Source organism: Rhinolophus sinicus, chromosome 10 (genome assembly GCF_057876585.1).
Source record: "Rhinolophus sinicus isolate RSI-liver-muscle chromosome 10, RSI-T2T, whole genome shotgun sequence".
Classification (NCBI taxonomy): domain Eukaryota; kingdom Metazoa; phylum Chordata; class Mammalia; order Chiroptera; family Rhinolophidae; genus Rhinolophus; species Rhinolophus sinicus.
The window spans coordinates 3779562-3787486 of record NC_142510.1 but is presented as its reverse complement, the minus strand read 5'-3'; the positions used below and the strand labels follow the sequence as shown (position 1 = coordinate 3787486).

The 7925-nt window shown below is 49.4% G+C and overlaps 1 long non-coding RNA gene across 1 annotated transcript; it reads left to right on the top strand.

Moving 5' to 3' along the window:
* Positions 1–1063: 1063 nt before the first annotated feature.
* LOC141569462 (uncharacterized) lies at positions 1064–2508 on the top strand. Its single transcript, XR_012493138.2, has 3 exons — positions 1064–1311; positions 1469–1541; positions 2109–2508. It is a non-coding gene; the product is annotated as an uncharacterized LOC141569462 (long non-coding RNA).
* The last annotated feature ends 5417 nt before the right edge of the window (positions 2509–7925 follow it).

Below are 7925 nucleotides of genomic sequence, written 5' to 3'. Positions count from 1 at the left end.
ACACTGACGATCTCTTATGCCTACCCTCTGGTCCACGTCATGGGGTTTTCAGGCGGAAGACAAGCTCATGCCTGGCTTCCACACAAGGAGTAGATTCCCAAGGGAGCACATGCTGTCCCCGGAAAGAGAGTGTTGCTTACCAAGGTTGGGGCCTCCCAAGTGGAACCTACGCCAGTCAGAGGGCACAGGATGACAACGTCTGGAGCATGTCCTCCTGGCCGGCTGGTCGACCTACCAGCATCAGTAGTTTGACTGAGGGCAGCAGTCAGTCCAACGTGTCCATGCCACCAGCTGGGGCATCTGTCCACCCCACAGAATGAATGAGCAGTGGCTGTGGGAATGGAGATAGACAAGAGGGGTTTTGCATGGGAGGTACAGGGGCTGGGGCCAACCCCTGTGGTCCCCAACAGACTTCTAGGTAAGGTAAAGAAGACAGTGATCAAATGATCAGAGCCATCCGGGGGGCGGGGGCAGACTTAAGGCATTTGCAGCAGCCTGGGAATCCTTTCCTTTGTAAGGAGGCTCCAGCGGCGGCTCTGAGAGACAAGGATTCTTAATGTCCTTTCCTTCCCCATCCGTCCTGGAGCCCAAGGGGTCCCCTCCCCCGCTGCCTGGGCCGTTGCTTTCTCCACGGCCACAAAATCAGCGTGTCCATTCCAGGAGCTATAACCTCACCTCTTCCAGTCAGTCATCCCCTGCTGGCACCCAGCCCTCTTGTCTGAAAGGCTGGTACAGGGACAAGGGCATTTTAATGAAACGGATAGAGAACCATGACGGCCCCACTTTAGGGGGCCACTGTGGGGGGGTTCAGTGAGCGGGGTACTCGATGAAATGGTCATCATCCCCATGATCTAGGACCCTGTTAATCCGACAAGAGAGTCCAGCTGGCCAAAACAGAGTTACGTGTGCGTCTCCTAGGCCCCCTCCGGCCAAGTTCCCACTCTGTGATGGTTAATTTTATGTGTCAACCTGACTGGGCCACAGGGTGCCCAGACATGTGGTCAAACGTGATTCTGGGTGTGTCCGTGTGGGTGGTTCTGGGTGAGACTCACATTTGAATCAGTGGCCTATATAAAGCAGGTTGCTGCTTTCACATGGGCCTCAGCCAATCATTGAAGACTCAAGCAGAGGAGAAGAAAAGGCTGAGTGAGAAAGGACCCTTTCTCTCTGCCCAACTGTCCTCACGCTGGGACGTTGGTCTTCCTCTGCCTCCAGACTCCGACTTGAGCTGGAACTGATGCCACCGTCTCTCCTGGGTGTCCCGCTTGCCAATTACAGACCTGGGACTTCTCGGCCTGCATAATCACACAGGTATGCTTACTGGCTCCTATCGCTTCTTTTTACCTGAAGATCCCAGACTAGTCATATATTCCAGGAGGGAATACGCTAGGTTGCTGTCAGCCCAGAAATGGTCAAGGTCGAATTCTGAATTTTCAAAATAAGTCACCCCCCACCCTTTCATTCTCAGGAAGTGGCCACGAGGAGATGGGGCTTTTCTGGGGACAACTGTATTCAGTGGCCAGACCGCCAGCCAGGAGGAGGTGAGAGACGGGGAGAGTCAGAAATCTTTCTGGGTTGGGTTTTTAGGACTCAGATGCTTGCAGATGTTCGGGAGCATTATGAGCTGAACTGTGTCCCCTCAAAATTCATATGTGGAAGTCCCAACCCCTGGGACCAGTATTTGGAGACGAGCTGTTAAAGAGGTAATTAAGGTAAAATAAGGTCATGAGGAGAGGCCGTAATTCAATTTATATACAATATATACTTATATAAATATAAGCTACCCCAGCACCCCCAATGGCTGCAAAGTTTCCATAGCAGCAGCCACCGTTTCCTGTGTCACGCGATTCCCCAGGGGATAAATCAGCTCAATGCTGCAGTAGAGTCAGGTTTGTCCTCCTCAGCGTCACTAAGGGCTGGGAGATGGCTCTCCAGCGGGGCCTGCCCAAGGGTCTTCATTGGCTTCTGAGCATCCACTGTGGCTTGAGATTCGCGGTCGGATCACTCAAACCAGTGCCCCCAGATCCCATATGGAAGCAAAAACCACGACGGTGGGAATTCTCAGGGTGAATCCCCAGGGAGTCCCATCTCTGTTTTCTCTCTCTCAGTCCTGCAGATCACAAGGCCCTAATGCTTCTCAGAAACCCCCGTGCTCTCCAAGTCCCCAAGTAGCATCACTCCATGCACTTGTCAAATTGCCACTGGGTAAAGCAGGATTTCAGACTTTAAAAACAGACAGAAAAGACAGACGCATTCGAAAAGAACAGAAATGACTCGGGAAAACCCAGCATCTTTGTAGACTCAACGCATCTCATGTGAATAAATGAATAAAAATACATGACCTGCCCAAGGTCACACAGCCAATTAGCCAGGGCTGGAACTCAACCCCAGGGCACCAGCTGAAGCTGCTGGAAACTTCTACAGTACAGTATTATCTGGAATTTCTTCCTTCTTAGCATGTGTCTGTCAGGACACTGCCTACACTAAAATAAAATTATTTGTTCACTTGTCTGTCTCTCCCACGTGACTTCAAACTCATGTGATACATTATCTATTTATCTATGGGTTTATTTTCAACCTACTCCCATTAGGATGTAAATTCTATAAAGACAGGGCTTTTTTCTTTTCTTTTTAATTGATGTGAAATTCATATAATATAAGGTTAACCACTGGAAAGTGTACAATTCAGTGGCCTTAAGTACATTCCAAAGCATTTTCATCACCCTAAGGGAGACCCCGTACCGATGAGGCAATCCCTCCCTCCTACCCCCTCCCCCCAGCCGCTGGCAATCATTCGTCTCCTTGTGTCTCTATGGATTTTGCCTATTCTGGACATTTCATACTAATTAAGTTGTATAATATGTATCTGTTCTCTTCCCTTAGCGTGATGTTTTCAAGATTTACCCACGATGTAGCATGTCTCAGTGTTCCATTCCTTTATATGGCCAAATAATATTCCATTGTATGGACAGACCCCATTGGGTTTATCGGTTCATTTGTACACAGACAGCTGGGGGTTTCTATCTTTTGGCCACTGTGAACAGGGCAGGACCTTTTTTTCCTGGTCCGGCCCTGTTTCCCGGTGCCTAGAACTGAGGCAGGGAGAGAGTATGCCAAGGGTTACTAATTTCCATCCTTCCGGGGACATACAGGCATTACTAAAAGGTTTGTAGACCTGAGATCAAAAGAATAAATTACCAGACAGGCCTTAACAGTAGGAGGCTGTGCGAAGGAGGAAGGGAGGGGCCCAGCGGGAGGAAAGCTTTCTATTTTTTACCTTTTGAACTTGAAAAGGTGAGTCATGATGGCCACAGAGAGACATATTTATATGCCTAGTTCTGAGGAATGAGGTTACTTATCATCAGACAGCAAAGGCGAAACGACACATTAAGATGTTGGGAGATTCACAGTAAATCAAAAGTAGGCGTTAGAGGCAGAGCCTACCTACCACCGAGCTCCAGGGAGAAAGTCATTGAAATCCGATTGCTTCCCCACAAAGGACTTCATTTAAATTGCTGAAATTACCCAAGGAGCCTGTTGCAAAAAAAAAAAAAAAATAGAACGGGCGAGCGGAGTAATTTCTCTTTAATTGTTGATGCAATTTAGAAGAAATTAAATTGCAATTATGTTCGTTTACTTATGAGGAGACCGCGTGTGAACACCCTGTGGGGACCCCTATCAGCCTTTGGAAAACAAGACGGTGTTTTGTTCGGGATGGGTCGGTGCGGACCGCGCTGGGCCTTAGTGGGTTTGGCTACTTCGGCGCGCCCTCTCGTGGCCGTTGGTGGCAGGTCCTGCAATTGCCCTTCGTTCCCCATCGCAGTGAAGAACAGGGGCCAATTTCAGCCACACTAGGGGGAGGGGCCCCCCGCAAATTCATTCACTCTTAAACGGGAAAGTCTGTCTCAGCATGTGCCGCTTGGGGGTGCGGGAAGGGTTATCGAGGTCAACCGACTTTAAAAACTGTTTGGCACTTTGTTCGTCCCCAAGCCCCCCCTTAACAGTGTTATGCTGGAGAGTTCCCCGCGAGCACACACAGATGACGTCCTGTTTTCTAATGGCTGTAACATCTTGAATTTCATACAGTCCCCTACTGATGGACACACAGATTGTCCCCTTCTCCTCCCTGCCCATCCCTTCTCCTCCTTCTCAGTTACAACAGTGCAGCAGTTACTCTCCTATCTTTGCATACGGTGCACATATTCCTGGCAGTGGAATGGGCACATTACTTACTGTTGAAGGGAATCAATCTGAGAGGCGGTGGATGACACTGAAAGTGCCTCTCCCCGCCCCCTTCCTGTCACAAGCATTCACAGGGCACTTCCCGGTTGCTGGGCTGGCAACTGAGGATACAGAAGTCAGTAACCCGTGGCCCCCACCCTAAGGCGCCCACTGTGTACTTGGGCAGACGGACCCGTCAGCAAATCAACACCTGTTGTGTAATATGGTCTACGAGAGAGGGGACATAAAAGAAAACTGTGGTCAAACCTGGGAGAAGTCAGGAAGGCATCTCAGAGGAGGCCCCACGCCTCTGGTGTCAGAAGAACTTTCTAAGGTGGGAGGGGTAACTCCTTCCCACGTGCCCAAAGGCGGGAAGCACCTGAAGCGCTCAGTGTGGCTGAGTGAGGGGAGGAACTAGTCAGGAAGGGGTGGGGCCAGATAACCAGGACCTTGGCAATCATTCCAGGGAGCTTGGGTCTCATGTTGTCGGATAAGGTTTCTCAGGTGGACTCTGGAGGTCACGTATTTCAGAATCCCCCAGGGGAGGAAGAGGTCTTTATTTCCAAATGGAGATTCCCGGGACTCACCCGGATCTACTGAGGCAAACTCTTTGGAGACAGAGCTGTGGAATCTGTGTTCCTTGGGCCATTTTTCACTTTCACAAAAGCCTGAGAACCCTGCTGTTGAGAACTGTAAATGCTTTATGTTTGTCACCAGGTGGTGACGTTCATTTTGGTTACTACCGGTGAGAGAACCAGCCAGGAGCAAACAAGCTGGATGAAGAGTGCTGGAGGCACAAGCCTTATGTAACCGTCAGGACAAGAACACAACAAGCAAGACCGCTAAGTTAGATATGAGACCGGCTAATTTTCTACAAGACAAACCCTGAAAATCATGTTTGGGGTTGACTTTGTTACTGGGTTATAAAATCATAACTCATCACAATCTTACAGGACAGTAAAACGACTGCAATCCATTGTAGATTGTTCATCAAAATCCTGCGACAAAAAAGCTGTATTTCCTGAAAGCGTCATGTAAGTCAAGCAGGGTAATTAGTAAATGCTCTCAGCAATGGGCAAACCTTTTCTGTAATGGGCCAGATGCTAGTTAATTTGAGCTTCACGGAGCAGGTATAGATCATATGTAAGTGAATGTGCATGGCTGTGTCCCAATAAAACTTTATTTACAAAAACAGGTAACAGGCCAAATTTGGCCCCTGGCCATAGTTTGTTAACCCCTGCTAGGATTTAAACTCCAGAGGCTGTGTGTCCTTAACCACTAGGTACACTGCCTCACGTACACGCTTCAGGTGCACTACCTCAGGGACACTGCCGCAGGTATACTCTCAGGTACGCTGTCTCAGGGGCACTGCCTCTCTCTTTAGCCAGCTAGTCCTCTACTAAATCAGGGGCACAGCTAGTGATGGGTCCTGGACCTCTGGGGAGTGACCAGGCAGGAGGCTGTGCTGGGCTCAAACGCTACGGATTGTTTCTGTCTGAAGAGCCTGAGTCGTCTGTGAGCCTCACGTGCCAGGGGTTTGAGCGCTGTGACACCTTAACTCGGCGGCTGACTCTGGAGCAGTTATGGAAACTCCACAGGAAATTCCACTTTTTAAAAGCAACCATTACCACTCGAGAAGCTTCTGTGTTCATCTGAAGATGCCCAACTTTGGAACCAAGGAATAGTTTTGTTCTCTTTGGAGTGGATGACCTCAAGTTACAGGGGAATAATTCTTGACTGGCTAGGTTGCACTTTACCATCAGAAATCACAGGAGTGGCAGAAGCACCAGGCCACCTTATTTTCATTAAAAATGACCTTGTACCAACTGGAACCCTGAATTCGCCATGATTGGAGACTTTTTTCCTCCTCGCATTCTAGGGGACTGGAGTGCAAGTGAATGAGTAGGACACGCATAAGGACACTGGCCATCAGTCCAGTGCTTCAGGAGACTTATCAGAGGTTGTCACATGGCTGGGGGACGTCAGTGTCCCAGGAGGCTTACTCACGGGGCTGTGGGCCGGAAGCCTCAGTTTCCCGCCAAAGGGACATTTCCACAGGGGTGTTTCAGTGTCCTCACGTGAGGGCGGACTTTTTCCCAGTGAGGGATTCTGGAGGAAACCACAGGATCTAGACTTGGAAGGCACACGCTACCATCCCCCAGTGTCCTATGGGTTTCACAGCCCTGCTCAACGTGGGAAAGGACGAAGGGCGTGAGCACCAGGGGGTGACAATCACTGGTGGCCATCCTGGAGGCTGGAGGCCATCCTGGAGGCTGGCCACCGCAGAACCAATTGGAGGAGAAGAAAGCCTGGCAGAAACATAGCACATCTAGGGGTGGGCGTGGCAGGAGTTGAGGAGGGAAGGGCAGTTTGCGGGTTGGGTTCTGAGCCTCAGGTACGCCACGTAAGAATTTTAACTGGGGCCCAAGAAACGTTATGAAGACAGGGGTGTGACAGGGTCAGGTTTAGGATACTCCTTCTGCTGGCAGTATCTCCAGAAGATGGAGAAAGATGTGCCAGAGGGAGCAGGCCCATTTGGGGGCTGCTGTCATAATGTAAATGAAGACAGAGTGAGATGGTCGGGAGACAGGTGGGGGCTGCTCTAACTAAGAGACCTAACAATGAGGTATTTGGTTCTCTCTCACATAACAGTCCATGGTGGAGGTGTAGGGATGGAATCATCGGGTGAAAGAGTTGGGGACCCAGGCTCTTTCCATCTCCTTGTATTCTCAACACAGGGCTTTTACCTTCTGACCCAATAGAGCTGCTGCAGCTCCTGCCAGCATGTGTACATTCCAGCCAGAGAGAAGAGGGAAAGGAAAGAGGGGAGGTCATGCTCCTCACTTTAAGGGCACAATCAGGAAACTGCACCCATCACTCCTGCTCACATGACCACACTGGCAGCAAAGGAGGATGGGAAATGTAGTCTTTAATTTGAATGGCTCTGTGCCCAACTACAATTCAGGAAGGAAGAAGGTGAGATTAGTTATTAAGGACAACTAGCCCTCTCTGTCCAGTGGTGATGACGGCGAGTGAGATGAGATGCCAGAATCAAGCGCTCTTTCTGAGGGAGATTTAACAGGATTCGGTGACTGAATGAATGAAAGGGACGAGGAAGAAAGCATCTCAGAGGATAGCGAGGTTTCTAACTTCGTATAGTTTAGAAGACACCTCGCCCAGGGGGTCTGAGACATGCCTCTCCCTCTCCAGAAAATACAAAACCCTTCACGATCCTTTTCTGTACCCAGCTCATTCAGGCCGCTCTCCACCCCAAATGTACACCCAGCTGCTGTTTACTTAGGAAATGAAAACTCATTTTAGTGATAGCTTTAGCAAAACCTAATCTCGACGCAAATCCGCTGCTGCGGCCATCGAACAAGTACCAGGGATTCCAGAGTCAACTAGAAACGACTTCTGACTTATCAGCTCTGCGGTCATCTACCTCACAGCACAACCCTACCAGGGAGTTAAAAAAGCACGCACTATGCTGGCCAAGGTGGAAGGTGTGGGACATAAATCCTTCAAACAAACTGTTGGTGGCGATGTTGTTCAGAATCAACTTTCTGGAAATCGATTTGGCTTGATTCTGTTTCCATGTTTATCCTAAGGATATAATAAGTGATGGAGACAAATATTTAGAACAAGAGTCACCAAACCTTTCTATAAAGAGCCTGATCATAAATAGTTGAGGCTTTGTGGGACAT